Source organism: Bos grunniens, chromosome 5 (genome assembly GCF_055505025.1).
Source record: "Bos grunniens cultivar Pamir isolate PY7600 chromosome 5, Bosgru_T2T1.0, whole genome shotgun sequence".
NCBI lineage: Eukaryota > Metazoa > Chordata > Mammalia > Artiodactyla > Bovidae > Bos > Bos grunniens.
The window spans coordinates 33,109,791-33,127,606 of record NC_141169.1 but is presented as its reverse complement, the minus strand read 5'-3'; the positions used below and the strand labels follow the sequence as shown (position 1 = coordinate 33,127,606).

General features: G+C 49.3%; 1 protein-coding gene across 2 annotated transcripts in view; it reads right to left on the bottom strand.

Annotated features, from left to right (window-relative positions):
• VDR (vitamin D receptor) overlaps nucleotides 1-17,816 on the bottom strand; it is a 92,481-nt gene that overhangs the window by 44,792 nt on the left and 29,873 nt on the right. The window contains exon 1 of one of the 2 annotated variants that reach the window (XM_086399752.1): nucleotides 13,770-13,864. The exons of the other annotated variant lie outside the window; for it this stretch is intronic. The gene's annotated coding sequence lies outside the window, so the exon portion shown is untranslated. Of the gene's footprint in view, nucleotides 1-13,769; nucleotides 13,865-17,816 lie in introns of those variants that run through there. 2 annotated transcript variants of the gene reach the window in all.

Genomic DNA, 17,816 nt, shown 5'->3' with positions numbered 1-17,816 from the left:
TGCCATTCATTGCTGCCCAGATAATCATAATGGTGTGATCACTCACCTAGAGCTGGACATGCTGGAATGCTAAGTCAAGTGGGCCCTAGGAAGTATCACTATGAACAAAGCTAGTGGAGGTGATGGAATTCCAGTTGAGCGATTTCAAATCCTAGAAGATGATGCTGTGAAAGTGCTGCACTCAAAATGGCAGCAAATTTGGAAAACTCAGCAGTGGCCACAGGACTGGAAAAGGTCAGTTTTCATTGCAATCCCAAAGAAAGGCAATGCCAAAGAATGCTCACACTACCACACAATTGCACTCATCTCACACTAGCAAAGTATTACTACTAGCTAACAAAGTATTACTCAAAATTCTCCAAGCCAGGCTTCAACAGTACATGAACCATGAAATTCCAGATGTTCAAACTGGATTTAGAAAAAGCAGAGGAACCAGAGATCAAATTGCCAACATCCGTTGGATCATTGAAAAAAGCAAGAGAGTTCCAGAAAAATATCTTCTGCTTTATTGACTATGCTAAAGCCTTTGACTGTGTGGATCACAACAAACTGGAAAATTCTGAAAGAGATGGGAATACCAGACCACCTGACCTGCCTCCTGAGAAATCTGTATGCAGGTCAAGAAGCAACAGTTAGAACTGGACATGGAACAACAGACTGGTTCCATATTGGGAAAGGAGTACATCAAGACTATATATCATCACCCTGCTTATTTAACTTCTATGCAGAGTACATCATGAGAAACGCTGGGCTGGATGAAGCATAAGCTGGAATCAAGATTGCCGGGAGAAATATCAATAACCTCAGATATGCAGATGACACCACCCTTATGGCAGAAAGTGAAGAAGAACTAAAGAGTGTCTTGATGAAAGTGAAAGAGGAGAGTGAAAAAGTTGGCTTAAAGCTCAACATTCAGACAACTAAGAGAATGGCATCCAGTCCGATTACTTCACGGCAAATAGATGGGGAAACAGTAGAAATAGTGACAGACTTTATATTTGGGGGCTCCAAAATCACTGCAGATGGTGACTGCAGCCATGAAATTAAAAGATGCTTGCTCCTTGGAAGAAAAGTTATGACCAACCTAGACAGCATATTAAAAAGCAGAGACATTACTTTGCCAACAAAGGTCAGTCTAGTCAAAGCTATGGTTTTTCCAGTGGTCATGTATGGATGTGATAGTTGGACTATCAAGAAAGCTGAGCACTGAAGAATTGATGTTTTTGAACTGTGGTGTTGGAGAAGACTCTTGAGAGTCCCTTGGACTGCAAGGAGATCCAACCAGTCCATCCTAAAGGAAATCAGTCCTGAATATTCATTGGAAGGACTGATGCTGAAGCTGAAACTCCAATATTTTGGTCACCTGATGTGAATAACTGATTAATTTGAAAAGACCCTGATGCTGGGAAAGATTGAAGGCAGGAAGAGAAGGGGACGACAGAGGATGAGCTGGGTTAGATGGCATCACCGACTCAGTGGACATGAGTTTGAGTAAACTCCGGGAGTTGGTGATGGACAGGGAGGCCTGGCGTGCTGCAGTCCATGGGGTCGCAATGAGTTGGACATGACTGAGCGACTGAACTGAACTGTGCCATTTGGTGCTGCCTCAGGGCACGGGAGGAGCTGAGCCCGGCTCTCCAATGCAAAAACCTCTTTCCCTCCTTGGCAGTCAGCCGTCTGCAGCCCCCCAGCTGCCCACCTGGACCTCCACGCCATGTAACAGAGTTTCCACTACCTTCAGTCAACACTCTGGGCAGAGGCAAACAGCCCTGGACCTGCTCAGGGCCTGCACTTGGTGAAAGGAGCCCTGAGTGAAACAGCATCCAGCTGGCTGGGCAGGCTGCACACTGTTGGCCACTAGTCAGGCCGCCCACTGGCAGCGTCCTAGGGAAGAGGGCCGGTGCTTGTGGTCATCATGGTCCTTTGGGGGAGAGGTGGCACCCCTCTAACCACTGCTTCCCCTTTATGCCCTGACCCCTCACTTTCCCCAGAACTCCCCCTGGCCTGAAAAACAATTCTGCAGCCAGGCTCATCAGGAGCCTAGGATTGAAGTTTAACAGAGACAAAAATAATTCTCTTGAGTGAGCTATTTTCTGCCCAGCTTGGGGAACAATGGCTCAAGGTAACAGGCAGTGGAGGGAGGTGTGGAGAGGAGGCTGGCCTCCAGCTATCCATTGATTTAGGGCCTTCTCCATGCCCATGCCATGGAGTGGGAGTTTCAGGGAGGTGGAGACCTTAGTCAGGGGCTCTGGACTTACTGGCTGTCCCCCTTACCGCACACCCTTACCTGTGGATATCAGGTGAGAAGTGAGAGCGGCAAGTAAGGGAAGGCCTGGGGGAGCCAGGGGTTCCTGCACTCTGAGTTGCAGGCCTTCATGGCTACTGCTCTCTTATGGAATGGAAGGAAAAAATATCAAACACTGCTACTTAACCAAGCCTCAAAAAGGGGTTTCTATATCTGTTCACCATCTTACAGGAGTGCTGTATCAGCTGAGATTCAAACATATGTTACAAAAACCGTTATATTTCATACCAACGCTGGCTATTAGTTTACAATTTTCTCCCAGGTGTTTAAGAGGGGGAGGAAGCCTACATTCAGGGGCACAGTGGAAGGCTGTGAAAACATTCTGAAGTGTAACATGTGGAGAGTGAGCCCTTCTCCGTGAGGTCACAAGACAGCAAGTAGCATGACATCCTCATAGCCCAGGAGAGCCCGCAGTGCTGGTAGGGTTTCAGACCAGGCTTGATAAGCATCATTCATTGACTGCCAAGCCCAACCCCAAAATGCCGCTTTTTTTTTTGGCCTCAAGATCTTTTCTTTGACCATTAAGAAAAGGAAACTTTTGTTTTCTCTACACTGAACTTTCCTTCTAATATCTATAGGAAAAATATCTGACTGGGAAGACAGAGTAAGGGAGGAAGGAGGGGAAAAGGAAGGAGAGAGGGAGAAAGATAAGGAGGAAAGGGGAGGATTCATTCAAGGCCTATCAGATGGAAAGATTTCATTATTACTCTCCAGGAAGAAGCACTCTGCATTGTGAAGTATCATGCAATGGGACTGTACCCATGGAGAGGGATCACTCATGGCATTAGTAACGAATTCTGTGCACACTAGGGCTTTCCTAGTCCCCCTCCAGGTAACAGTCATCTGTTAAAAGAAACTACCAGAGGATACACAGGAAGCTAAACCTGACCATGAATGAGTTCGGTTTGTCACCCCCCTCCCCATCACCACCAGTGAGTATACATTTTTAAGTCACTTGTCAGTGTCTAAAAAAATAGAGAGATTTCACTTTTGAAAAAAACCTGGGTGTCCAGCTTCCTATTAAAAAAAGGGACATTTTGGCCACACTGTTCTGCAATTCTAGGCAACCTGCTGGCCTGAAGTGGGGTTGCCTCTCTAGAACAGGCTTGTGCCCTCCACTCCATCCCACCAGGGTTTGCACTCGCTGTTACCCACCTGGCCCTCATCCCTGGAACCAGCCCCCAGTGACAGCTGAGCTCTGTGGTCAGGGAGACAGTTGAGCAAAGAGGTTCTGGGAGGCAGCCTGTGTGTTAGTCTCTCTGCTGCTGCTGCTGCTAAGTCCCTTCAGTCGTGTCCGACTCTGTGCGACCCCACAGACGGCAGCCCACCAGGCTCCCCCGTCCCTGGGATTCTCCAGGCAAGAACACTGGAGTGGGTTGCCATTTCCTTCTCCAATGCATGAAAGTGAAAAGTGAAGGTGAAGTCACTCAGTCGTGTCCGACTCTTCATGACCCCATGGACTGCAGCCCACCAGGCTCCTCCGTCCATGGGATTTTCCAGGCAAGAGTACTGGAGTGGGGTGCCATTGCCTTCTCTGGTTAGTCTCTCAGTTGTGTCCAACTCTTTGTGACACTATGGACTGTAGCCCACCAAGTTCCTCTGTCCATGGAGTTCTCCAGACAAGAATACTGGAGAGGGTAGCCAATCTCTTCTCCAGGCAGACCCAGGGGTCAAACCCCAGGTCTCCTGCATTGCAGGCAGATTCTTTACCATCTGAGCCACCAGGGAAGCCCAGGCAGCCTGCCTGGGTACAAACCCTGCCTTCCCTCCTTGCCAGCCATGTGACTACAGCCAATGACCTGGGCTCTCTAAGCTTCTGTTCCCTCACCTATCCAGTGAGAAAAATAACAATGCCTACCTCATTTGTCTATGAGGATTAAATGAGACGATGTGTGTAAAGTGCTCAGCACAGCACCTGGTGCATGGCTCCTTCTCAGTAAGTGCTGGTGTTTGTTATTATGAAAACGGTTCAATAACTGGAAGGATTCATCTCATGTTTTAGTCACATGAAGCAATTGTCCTTCAACTGTCCTTTTTAGCTTAAGGGACCCAATAAACTATTGAGTGTATCTGTGATGAGTTAGGTATCTTAGGTGTCGCGTGGAGTGATGACACCTTGGACATGGGATTCAGTTCTGTTCTTGAGGGCTCACAGCACAATGCGGGGAATGGACAACGAACAGCCATAGACTCGTCCCCTCCCAGCCCTGCCCTGCTACTGGAGAGCATGGGTTTCAAAGGAGAGCAGGAATGCATCTGACTCTTCTCTGTCTAGGTTCTACGCCCTCCCAGAGCCTTACTGAGAGACACTGAGGGGGAAATTAACTCCATTTCACCTCCAGTTTCTCATTTATGAGTTCTTCCCTACACCCAGGTTAGCACAATTCCATTTCAACAAAGCCATTCAGATCTCAGATGGCGATCATTACAATGGAATTTTACCTGAGGCAGCCCATCCCCCACTTCTTAACAGGGCACCCAAGAAGTTGGCGCGCTTGCCAAAGAGGCTGGGCAGAAGTAACTTCCCACCTCTGGCAGAAGTCCGGAAATTCAGAGTCTTTTGGAACAAAGAACTCTGCCCTGAAGGTGTTTTGCAGCATCACCCTGGCCAGTCTGGAACTGTCCCATTCACCCTCCACTGGCACCCCCTGCTGCCTCTTTCCAGCCCTCTTCAGATGGGAAGGGGAGGGAAGGGGAGGAGACAGAGGAGCCTGAGCTCCCTCTGGCTTGGGGAGACAGGACCCTGTGCAGGAAAGGCGGTGGGCAGGGGAAGAATGACCACACGTCGGGTCTTAGAAAGACCTGAATTTAAGTTCTAGCTCTCACTTGGAAGTTTGGTGGTTTGGGGCAAGAAATTTAGCCCTTTAACTTCCTGGAACTCAGTTTCTTCATCTGTATGGTGGGGATAACAATATTACCTACCTCACAGGATTATTGAGATGCATACATGAGAAGATGCATGAAAGACATTTAACCCAGTGCCTGGACCATATAAAATTATAGTAACCTTTTGGTTTATTATAATTATCAGCTATTATATAATATGTTAGACTCAAAAGGGTCAAAGGTTGGCGTAGAGAGAGACATTCAGGGAGAGTTGGGGGTGGGGGTGGCTGAGGATAGGTGGGGCCCTGCCACAGAGCCCAGCCTGGGCCTGGTGACCAAGATGAGGCCCAAGGCACAGGCGCCCGCCTGCTCTTGGAGCTGACAGGCACAGACTAGATGGGTAATTACAGGATTGTGGGCTGGGGTGGCCCATGCAACTGCCCAACCAGCCACATTCTTTTGTTTCGTGGGTGGCTGGGTGGGTGGGCAGCTGGCTGTTTATATAGCTGCCAGGACACTGAATACATCTAATACCGTTTAAACCAGCACCCATCCTCCCCCAGGCAAAATATTCAACCCTTGGAAGGGGAAGGGGTTCTCTGTGGGCATTCTTCACCTTTCCACACGGCACTGCCTCTGTTCTCTTCAATTCATCTTCCAGATACTCCCTGCTCTCTAATCGGACAAGTTAGAGAGTCAAAGAACAAGGCCAGACTCTGAACAGTTGGTCAGTGGAGACTATTAACTTCAATTCACTTCACTTGGAGTCTTTAAATGATCAAGAAGCCTGAGACACTCGTAAATCCCACCACTGTTCCCAGCCCCATGTGCTCTGCTTAGCCAGCACACACACGATTCTGACACTTCCACGTCTTGTTCTTAAAATCAGTGCTCAGGGAAAATATCCATCCCTCCCAATCCACTTGGCAGGAAGGCAATTCAGGAAGTATTAACTGAGCATCTGGTATGTTCTCAGCCCCGATATCAGCCTTTGGTTGAAGTGAACAAAACCCCAAGTGGTGGGGAGGATGTGGAGCCGCTGGATCCATCCCCCACTGTTGGTGGAAGCCCAGTGAGGAAGGGCTTCAGCTGCACCTGGGGACCCTGCATGGGGCTCTCAGAGTCAGGCTGTGGCATTTACAGGACCACCTGTGCACAACACATCAGACAAGCACATGCATAAAGCCAGAAACCAGGTCCTTAGGTTGAAAATTATACAATTACTATAGCCGAAAGGGACTTTGGAAGCTCACCTAGTGTAACTTCTTCCTTTTAGAAATGAAGATTATATCAAGTGTTAAAAAGGATGGAGAACAATAAGAACTTTTATCTGCTACTTAAAGGAGTGTTTTTGGTACAACCATTGTGGAAGACAGCTGGTGCTATAGAGTAGTGCCAGACATGGAATGCCATGTGCCCAGAGAAATGCCTACACACGCACCAGAAGACAACCATAGCATATTCCCGGCAGTATTAGCTGATCATAATAGCCCCAAACTGGAAAGAGCCCAAATGTTCATCAACAAGAGGAAAGATACAAATTGCAGCATATTCTTAACAGAATACAACGCTGTGGTGAAAACAAATCAACATATCTGTGTGCTTCGACATGGATGAATCTCAGAAACATGAGACTGAGTGAAAAAAGCGCATCACAGATAACACACATGTATGTAAACTCAAAAGACACATTGTTTGTAAAACAGAGATGGTAACTTGCGAAGGAAACCAAGGACCCATTAAGTAAAATTCATATTAGTTTCGCTGGTGGGTAGAGTGAGGAAGGGGATGTAAAAGGGAAGAGGAAAGTGGGTTTTAAAAGGTTTTGAAATTGTTCCACTTCAAACCTGGGTGGTAGGTACCACATACATTACACTATTTTTTAATCTGTACATAGGACTACTTGTACTCTTGTGTATATGATACATTTAGTTTAAAAAAATAAGACTCTGAGCCCCAGAGAAGCTAAACAACTTTTCTAAGCTCATCAATGACAGAGAAATCAAGTTACTCAGTCTGAGTTTAGCCATTCCTGGATTCTAAAACGCCCTCTCACAATGATGAGTTTCTGGTCTAGTAAATTTAAAACAATTGCAAGAGTCTTTTTGTACTGTTAAATTGCCAGTGTCTTGCATAGTGCCTGGCACATGGTACGTAAACCTCAGCAAATATCTACTGAGTGTCTGCACACACTCTCTCTTCCAGGGCTTACTTCGAGCCAAGTGCTTGGCTTGTATCATCTGTAATCCTCACACGACTCTGCAAGGGAGTTACTCTCCTTCCAGTTTACAGAAAAGGAAACTGAGATTCTGAGAGACCAAGAAACATGCCCAAGGTCACAAGCTACAAAGTGACAAAGCCAGAATTTAAACCCAAGTGTGTCTGACTCAAATCCAGTGTTTCTCCTGTCCTACGAGGTTGCTAATAACACTACCTGAGATTTCATTCATTCACCAAGAAACTCTGAGAATCCCACTGAAGGACAGGTTGAGTGCTTCCTACTGTCTCCAGGCTCTGGTGCCTGGAGTGGTTTGCACAGCCAGGCCCAACACCGGCACTCGCTGTAGAGCAGTGCCTGCATGCGTGCTAAGTCGTTTCAGTCGTGTCTGAGTCTTTGCAACCCTATGGACTGTAGCCTTCCAGGTTCCTCTGTCCATGGGATTCTCCAAACAATACTGGAGCGGGTTGCCATGCCCTCCTCCAGGGGATCTTCCCTGCCCAGGGATTGAACCTGAGGTTCTAACATCTCCTGCATTGATAGGAGGGTTCTTTACCACTAGAGCCACCTGGGAAGCCCATAGAACGGTAATCACAGGTAAACTTTACAGTATGGGGCAGGTTACTGCATCTTTACTTTAAAGCTTGGTTTTCCATATACATGCTGGAGAGAATACAGTAAGTCCCCTACATATGAACCTTCAAGTTGTGAACTTTCGAAGATTAGAATGTGTATTTGCATATCCAGTCATATGTGAATGGAGTTGTAGCTTGCCCTCCATCTCCTATTGTTGATGATCCCTCAGCTCTACCGTCTCCCACCTCCTCTCCCTCCTCTAGTTGGTAACTCTTCTTGCCTGTTCACTCGATGCCAGTCCCTGTATGCCAGCAAGCCATTGTACCGGACTACTGTACTTTTCAAGGTATTGCACTGTAAGATTAAAAAGGTTTTCTTTATATTTTGTATTTGTTTTTTATATATTATTTGTGTGAAAAGTATTATAAACCTATTACAGTACAGTGCAATATAGCTGATTGTTGTTAGTTGGGTACCTAGGCAAACTTTGTTGGGCTTACAAACAAATTGGACTTAATGTGCTCTCAGAACAGAATTCACTAGCATGTAGGGGGCTTACTGTACTAGTAACTTAATTCAAAGAAAAGCTAGAAAAGCTGGGAAGATGAAAGGAGACAAAGGAGAGTAATCAGCACAGTATCTGGCAGAGGCTGTCAGGTGAGGCTGGAATCCAATTCTCTTTCCATGTGTGTAGGTCCAGGAGTGTCCTTAAGGGACAGCCAGGAGAGGAAGAGGTAAACAAAGTGAGACTAGCTCCCAGTTGACCTATGGGACAATGGTCTCTTCTTCCTTGGTAGACTTAGCATTTAGATGCTCACCAATAAAGTGACTTGTTTGAAATTGAGTTTATTTGCCTTCCAGGCCATCTAAGTCTTGTTTTATCCATGCAATCTCTCCACACGGGTTCTTGTCTGCTGTTTTTACCCAAGTAAGGAACCCAAGAAAGTGGGACAGGCACCAAGGTCTGAGGCTCTAGCAGAAGGGGACTTCTCCTGAGAGACCACTGTCCCCAGAGTAACCTTTGGGCAGACTGAACTCACTCCCAGGTCACCTCCTTCAGATTGGTGTGTAAGTCCAAATTTGCCACTCAGGAACATTTCTGCAGGCCCACGTATGACGTGCAAGGCAGGCCCCGCGTGCCTGTGGCCGCCTGCTGAGAACAGAGGTGTCAGGTTGCCCGGAGGCTAAGACAGACCCAGTGTGGGTCCTGACTCTCCCACTCACCAGCTGTGTCACCTTGGCTCAACCTCCCTGAGTCTTGGTCTCCCATCTGTAAATGGAACCTGGTTGTGGTTCCCATGTCACAGGCTCTGGCAGGTCTGGGAGGCCGTGCTCCACCTGGTACCATGGAGCCAAGCATGAGGTGAGTCGCTGTTCCTGGAGCTACAGCCTCAGTGCCAGCAGGTGGCACACACTGAGCGTCTCACTAGCAGAGCTCTGGGCCTTGTGGGTGCTCCACAGGGCCTGGAAAGTCACACCTGTCCTCAGAAGGCCAGTGAGAGGAGCAGCTTTCCAGGGTGCTGCCCACGCTACACTTTCCCGCCAGTGTGGCTGCCAACGCCCTGCTCAGGACCAGGTCTCTCCCCTGTGCAGAATGGGGACTTTGTGTGGCATCTGGTTCTGGGAACACTGCTCAGTCTATTCCTCGGCACGGGACCTGCCCAGCAGGTTTGCAAAGGCATGACACATGCTCAGACTCCTCGAGAGTCTGCTATTTTTGCCTCTGGCTCCTGCCATGTACCCACCAGCCTGTCACCCCTGCCACCCCAGGAGGTCTCTCCTCTCCCCTCCCCACAAGTTGTTTCAAAGGGTAGGACTTCCCAAGAGGTCTTCACCTGCCCTTTTCATTTGCCAATGATGAGAACGACTTCCTTCCTGCCACAGGAGACAGTGTTTGCACACAGTCATCAAGGAGGCTCCACCCCCACGTCCCCGTCACTCTCAGAATGAACCTCTGGGGATTCTCCAGGGAACCCACCCTGAACATCTGGGCCACCAAGACACAGGACTCAGACGGCAAGGCGGTTTCTCTTCCACATGTCACCATTTCAGGATGCAGCGGCTGCCACCAACGCCTTTTAGTTTGGGTTGAGCAACAACAGTCTGTCCCCACCCTGGACCATTTCCCCAATAGTCAGACCTGCTAAGAGTCAAACTCCAGTGTCCAGGGGACCCGACTCCATCGCCTGCTCTGCAGCTTCTCTCGGCTCCTACCTCCACTTCACTTACTATATCCTGGGAACCTGATTACAAGTGACCCGTGCCCTGTATCCACATGGCAAGGTTTGACTACCCTTCCGTTTCTGGTTGTCTACCCACGTGAATCCTGAGCTTTCCTGCCAGACGGCATGGCCCCTGGAGGTCTGGGAAGATGCATGGACAGAATGAAGAGGCTGTAGACTTGGGTGAAAAGGGAAAAGGAAGCGTGAGGCTGGGTCTTGTCTCCAGGATAAATCCCGGTTCCCCCAGGGGCACCTGAAGGGGAGTTGGCAGGCCTTCCTGTCCCTGTCTGAGGTAGGGGTGGAGCAGGAAAACCAAAGGTGAGGCCGGTCACAAGTCAAGGGTGTAGGAAAGTCATGGGGAAGGGAAAGGGAGTGAATGGTAGGCTGGTCCTGAGAGAGGGGAGTGAGGAACAGCACCGTCCTCAGGGTGAGACTGCACTTGGCGTAATGCCGCATTACAGGTTACCCCCGACTTCCCTTCATCATTAAGCCCCACCCCCATCTTCTCCTCATTAAGCCCACACTCAGCTGTCTTTCCTTCCACACCAGGGCCTCCATGGGGTCTGTGGTGGGGTTCGTTAGAAGCCTTAATGTTCCAATTTGTCCTGAACAACTTGGGTTTCTGTCTATTGTCCCGACAGAACTATTCATCTCACCTCTTTCGGTCCCAGTTCGGGCAATAAATTATACAATCACTCTCTCTAGCACATCCAAGAGGGGACTGACACAGAAAGTCAATGGGGAATCAGAGCAAAGTGTAACTAGAAGTATCAAGACCATACCGGTCCCAAGCGACAGCCTGGCCGGCTTCTGCCCAGCTGGATCTCCTAAGAACAGGACAGTAGTGGAGGGAGGGCCCAGGACCCACTGCCAAGCCTGGGCTCAGACCGTCTAGCGAGAGGAGGCCCAATCTGGTGCATTCTGCTCCCTGTCATCCCTCAAAGGACCTAGTACCATGCTGGGCACACAAGAAGCTCTGAAGCAAATGTTATCATTTGCTTACTTGTCTTTTCCTGCAGCCAAAACACACATGAAAGAAAAGTGAAAGTGTTAGTCACTCAGTCATGTCTGACTCTTTGCAATCTCATGGACTGTAGCTTGCCAGGTTCCTCTGTCCATGGGATTTCCCAGACAAGAATATTGGAGTGGGTAGTCATTTCCTCCTCCAGAGGACCTTCCCAACCCAGGGATCGAAGCTGGGTCTCCTGCGTTGCAGGTGGTTTCTTTATCATCTGAGCCACCAGGGAAGCCCACATAAACAGTGACAAATGGAAAGCTGGAGCTCCTATAGCTCATCCTGTTAGCAACACACTGAAGAGCCATCCCAGCTCAGACCTCCAGGTGCTCATGACTCTGGCTCTCTGGCCCCTGGAACCCACATGCTGGATGTAGGCACCAGCCGGTTTCTAGTAGAGAAACTCTGGTTCTCAGGCAGGACGGCTGCTGCCTTCTCAGGATGTGGGGTAAAGAAATGAACAACTGCAAGTCCTTCTCCTGTCTTGGTCTGGCCCATGAGGCCCCAGGCTTTCCTCCAAATGTGGAAGGCACTGGCATTGGCCCTGGCTATTTGCTCTGGGAGTAGAGGGTGGGAGTCCAAGAAGACCTCTTGGTGTTTCCCCTGGGACTCAGTCTCCAAAGGAGATTAATTCTGAGGTCAAATAGGGAAAGAAGACTGAGAACTCACAAACACAAGTAATCAGGGCACCTCACACAGCATCAGACTCTCTACAATATTTATTTGAATAAAGTGACAGCCTTGGCTGAAGATCTGTGAGGAATCAGAAAAACTTCCTAGCCCTCTTCTTCCCCTTCTTCCTTTTCCCGCTCTCTTCTTTTCTTATGCCTTTTCTCTTTCCTCCTTTCTTATCCATTACCCTGGAAAGGGTCCAAGTCGTGGTTGACCAGGGACAGCCAAACTGAAGCCATGGGACCTAGCCAGAGCACATACTGTGAATTCCCCAGCTTTCTGCAGTTTGAGTCAGCCCCATGGCCTGGCTGTGTGTTCTCCTCAAATGGGTCCAGAGAGGCTACTGACATGGTGGTGGTGCGGGACGGGAAGAGTTCTGGGGCTCCTACTTTTGCCCAAGGATCGGAAGCACCCAAAACAAAAGTCAGACAGAAATGTGAAGTCTTAGTAACAACCTCCTGGTCTGACACCATTTCAGAAGGACCTACAATCTCCTCCAGCACTTTGACAAGGATGCGATGGGGAAGGTCTCCCCCAAACATGACACTCTTGGTTTACAGAGTTGAGGCTCCAGTGTCCAGATAATCCATTTCCACCTCAGCAAACCTATTTCCCAGCCCAACTTAAAACCTTTGCCAACACCATGGCTTCTCTCTTCCCAGAATCTTCCCTGATTTCTTGTGCATAGCCATCCCACTAAGACACTGGCAGCTAACAAGATATCTAGGCAAACATGGAATGAGGGACTGGAAAAGTCTGCAGTGCTGGGATGCACCTCCTGATCCGAGGAGAATAAGATGTAGATTTACCACAAAGCCACAGTCCCTTCACTGTCAACCCATCCTGGAGTCATACCATAGCCATCCCATAATCACTGCTGTGCTGTGTCCCCTTCAGGAGTGGCCACCACCGGCTTCCAGCAGGGAGCTGGCGCAGAGCTGAACTCTGCCCAGGAGAGCTTTTGCAATGCTCAGAAAATGCCTGCCCAACTGCTTGCCTGGGCTCTGGCCCCTCTGGCTGCAACTGAGCCCAGACAGGAGGCTGGCTGACTCACTCACCACACGGAGGAGGAAGAGAAGGAGGACAAGATGCGGGAAGGGCCTGGGCTCACAGACCCAGGGATCCCCCAGCCCAGGCAGCCTGGGTCTCCATCTCAGTGGTCCATGGTGGGGAGGGGACAGTGTCCACCTGCTCCCTGGAGACCATATGATGTTTCCTCCTACATACTTCCCCTGAAACCCTCTCCACCCACCACCCACAGATGTGGGGCTCCTCATTCCTCCAGTAGAAACTACTCCTTGAGCCCCCTCCTCAGTTAGATGCTTGTCTCCCAGGTTCATCTGGACATCTATGAAAGGGCTTTCTTGAAAAAGTAAGTCCAGTGCGCTAGGGTCAACCAGGTCTAAAATAATCGGTAAGTTGTTTTTTGTTTTGTTTTTTTTTTAAGTCAAGGAAAAAAGAAAAAACTCCACTTAAAAGATCCAACTCCATCCTCGCAGGTGACCATACATGGGCCCTACAAGATAACAAGGCTACACACACCCCACCCCCAGAAGACCTCAGCACCTCCGAGAGCCAATCCTTCTCTGTCTTATTCCTCCCGCGCCCAGACTGGGGAAGGACGCAAAAGCTTCTGATTGCTCAAATGCGGAGCACCCTGCCGGGGCAGCATTTCTGCGTTCAGCTGTTTGAGCCCCGAGGAGCTCGCCGCTCCCCGTGCCAGCCTGGCACGAACTTCAGGTCTTTCTCAGACCTCAGGATCCCCTTAGTGCCCCAGCCTTAGGGCACGAAAGCCCAGTTCTCAGTCGCCAAGTTTGCCCAGACTCTAGTGCTTGTTCCGGGGCACTGAGGTCCGGAATTCCCAAAGCCCCCAACCCTACGCCGCCTAATCTCGATCCTGGGACCCCCCTCGCCCCGCCACTCCCGGGTGCGCACCTGGTCCTGCGGGTGGGCACGCTGCTCCGCGCTCCCGGCGCCCGGGGCTCCGCGGCTGCCTTTTGACAGGCGGAGACAACCCAGCACCTGGCCCCGCCCCCCGCATGCCCCGCCCCCGAGCCAGCTCCGCCCCGGCCCCACCCACAGGTCCAGTCTTCACTTGCCAAGCGCTCCAACCTCGCTGCAACCATCCTGACTTGGAATCAACCACCGCACTCTCTCCTGGGAGACTGCCCAGTATAGACTGTCCAGGACTGCCGTCCATGGGCCCAGGCAAGCTCTGCCTTCCGTGAGCGAGAGCTTTCGATGGTTATACGTGTGCAGATCCACGTGTCTGCCTGCGATAATCCGTGATGCTTCCCCTCTCCTCCAGTTGTCGTGGTTCTATCCAACTCTCTGCGGACGCCTCCTCCAGGTGCGTCACCCCCACCTGGGATGACCCGGCCAGGACATCTCTGTCGTCTACTGGTCTCGGAAAGAGGGGCGGAGGCGCCTGCAGCCGGCACGAGCGGTTCTCCCAACGCTCTAGGGAGACTGGGGGCCAGCCGCCTTCGCGCTACTCCCCCGAGCGCCGGGGAACTCAGCCCGATCCCACACACTAAAAGAGCGAAGGAAAACGGGGCCGAAGTCGAGTCTGGAGTTGCACTGTCATCCCTACTCAATGTCCTCACAGGCGCGACCACGGCTGACCACGTACTTGGCCTGTCGCGAAAGTCATCCAGGCAAGCTGAGTCTCAGCTTCCCTGGGCCCTGGTCCCCAACACTACCCACCCAACCATGCCATGCGACCTTGGTGTGAAGAGATGGAAGGAGGTGCGAAGTACATCTGAGACCTGGAATTGTAGGTGGATGCGGAAAATTCGCCGTAGAAAATGCGAATGGCCATGTGCTAGGCACCGCTGTAGATGCTAGAGGAGAGCCCAAATCCCTCCTTAGAGCTCACTGTCCAGTGGGAGAATGTATAAGTAGTAATTACAACCTAATGTTCTATAATAGAGATGCCCAGGAAGTCACCCACCAGACGGTACCCCTGTTTAGGCAGGGAAGAGGTTGCCATTCACCTTTTATAGAGGTGGAAACCACGGCTCAGAGGGACAAGCTGAACAGGTGGGACATTGAGGTACAGAGAGGTTAAGTGATTTGCCCAACATTACACAGCTATGCAATGAGGGGCAGTTCTAACGCTCAATAAGTCTGTCGCTGCAGTGGCCTCATCCATTTCTGAAACAGTTATGCTAGGTTGTAGGATAACCCAGCCCTCTCAAACTCTCAATAACTGGCTCAAGAGAAAGGGACCAAGGCTAAAAAGAAAGAAGAAACTTTAAATAGTCAAGTTTATTAAGCACTGAAACAATTCATTAAGAGAATATCATTGACACTTTCTCTCTGGAAAGGTTTTAAAATACAGAAGAAACACAGATTGATTGACCTTGGGAATGGGCTATCCATTCTGAGAAAACAGATGAAAGGAAGTGCCCCTTAGAAGATTCTGCCAGCCTGATGGATGGATTCCCTGCTTGTAATGAAAGCAAAAGAAAGGATCCCCTTGGGCAGAGCACCATGGGAAAGCTAGCAGCTATTTTCATGGGCAAGAGAGTTTAAGAGGAAACCTCTAACAACCAACACCTTGAAACACCCTCAGGAAGTTCCATGAACCTCTGGAAGAAGTTGATCACTCAGAAGTCACTTTGTAGTGCTTATTTGGCCAGACAGGTGAACCTGGCATCTTGGAAATAAACCTTATCAAAAAGTGGTAGAAATGAATACTAAGTGTTCCATAGTAATTGATAGTGTCTTTTCACAGCTCTTCATTTGGTCTTCATCATGACATTTTGAGTCAGGCAGGCTGGAAAATACTCTCCCCATGGTATAACTGCTGTGCAGAGTCATCCGAGCTCTTACAGCTAAGGAGCGACAGAACCACTTGAACTCAAATCTCTCTGTACTTTCTATGGTTCCATGCTGCCTCTCAAAAAAAAAAAAAAAGTCCATAGGCTTTTCATCTATTGGATCACAAACTAGATAACCCAGCCTTGGAGAACTCAGAGGTTCTGAGTATGGCAGAATTAGCCATGTGATCACACTCCCCAGCACATGTACTCATTAGTCTGTGTGTATGCACACTTGTGTTAGACTCTTTGTGACCCTATCAACTGTAGCCCACCAGGCTTCTCTGTCCATGGAATTTTCCAGGCAAGAATACTGGAATGGGTTACCATTTCCTACCCCAGAGGATCTTCCCAACTCAGGGGTTGAACCCATATCTCTTGCGTCTTCTTCACTGGCAGGCAGATTCTTTACCACTGCACTACCTGGGGAAGTGGCACTCATTAGCCCCATCCCTAACCAATTTCCTTTTATCGTCCCCCATTGGTGATGGACAGGGAGGCCTGGCGTGCTGCAATTCATGGGGTTGCAAAGAGTCAGACACGACTGAGCAACTGATCTGAATACTGTAACTGCTCCCTCTCATCTATCCCTCCAGGCCCTACCCTCTTCCAGGCTGCTCTCCAGGTAAAAATGTGCCCTTTGAGCCCTCTCTGGAGCACTCCAATCTAGCTGTTTGCTTTTCCCTTTTTTAGGGCCCTTTCCTCTTCTTAAAATTTTTTATGGTTTTGGGTATGGTGGGAATGAAGGGAAGACACTCACTCAGAAAACTCTGGGGCTTCCCTGATGGCTCAGATGGTAAAGAATCTGCCTGCAATGCAGGAGACCTGGGTTCTATCCCTGGGTCAGGAAGATCCCCTGGAGAAGGGAATGGCTGCCTACTGCAGTATTCTTGCCTGGAGAATTCCATGGACAGAGGAGCCTGGCGGTCTACAGTCCATGGGGTTGCAAAGGGTCGGACACAACTGAGCGACTAACACTTTTCACTTTCAGCAAACTCCCTAACATCAGAGAGACACAGAGTTATGGATTCATAAAAACAAAAGCTACCAGGTCATCCCAGTTAGTTCTCTTGTTTTATAGATTAAAAAAAAAAAAAGTCCAGAAAGGTGAACTGATTAATTTTTTCTAAGCTATGTTAGGGTTGTTCTCTCTGTTTATGTTCCAGATGGTGAAAATGGAATGAATAAATGGAAGAAACTGTAAGCAGTAAAAGCAACCCAAACAAAAGGGTCTTCCTGGGATAGTTTTATCAAATTTTAAACTGCAACTCATAGTAAGAAGTGATTTTTGTCATGGCTCAGTATACCCATGCAGATACACATTTTATAAAACAAGAGATGCCCTGCAATGTTTACATTATTTTTCTCTTCCTTCCTTCCTCCCTCCCTTTCTTCCTTTTGTCTTTATTTTTGGGATCCACCAAATTGATTTCACAATCCACAGTGGGTTGTGACCTAAAGTTTGAAAACTCCATTTTATTGCGAGATCCCTTTATTTAGAACCCTCAACATGAGATTACCAGAAAGGCCTTTGAGAGCCTAGCCTGGCTTGCACAGGGCACTCTCAGAATCCCATGAAGGGTCTATGGCTTTGGAGAATTTTACATCCAAGGCCACATTGCCATGGTTAAGTCATTGAGGAAGCATGTATCCACCCAATGTTTGCCTTTGTGGCCTTAACTCAGCTGTTATTCTACCAAGATCCTGCATTTTCCAGCTTTGGGGGGGGTTCTTTCAGCCTCATGAACTTTTATGGCATGTCAGGAATCCTGACTTCCCCAGAACAGGATAGTGGTGGAGGTGTTACATGCAAGGCCACACAAAGTGAGTGTCCACAGACTTGGCTTGCCCTAGACAGAGTAGCTCATCACCGTTGATTCAATCCAAATCCGTCTGGCCCCAGGGCTCCATTCCCAGTAGCCCAGCTCATGTCTCCATCCTTGGGGCTTTTGGCACTTGTCTTTCCCACCTGCCCCCATATCCTTGAGCCCTAGGCTGCCAGCCTGCTGGCCCGCACATGGCGTCTGCTGGCACAGTGAAGTGGAGCCTGGGGGCCGGATGGAGGAAGGTGGAGACTCCCACCTGCATCTCCCAGCAGAGGCAGCTCCAGAGCTCTCCTAGGCTCCCAGGTATTTGCTGGGCTCCCATCCAAACCCCA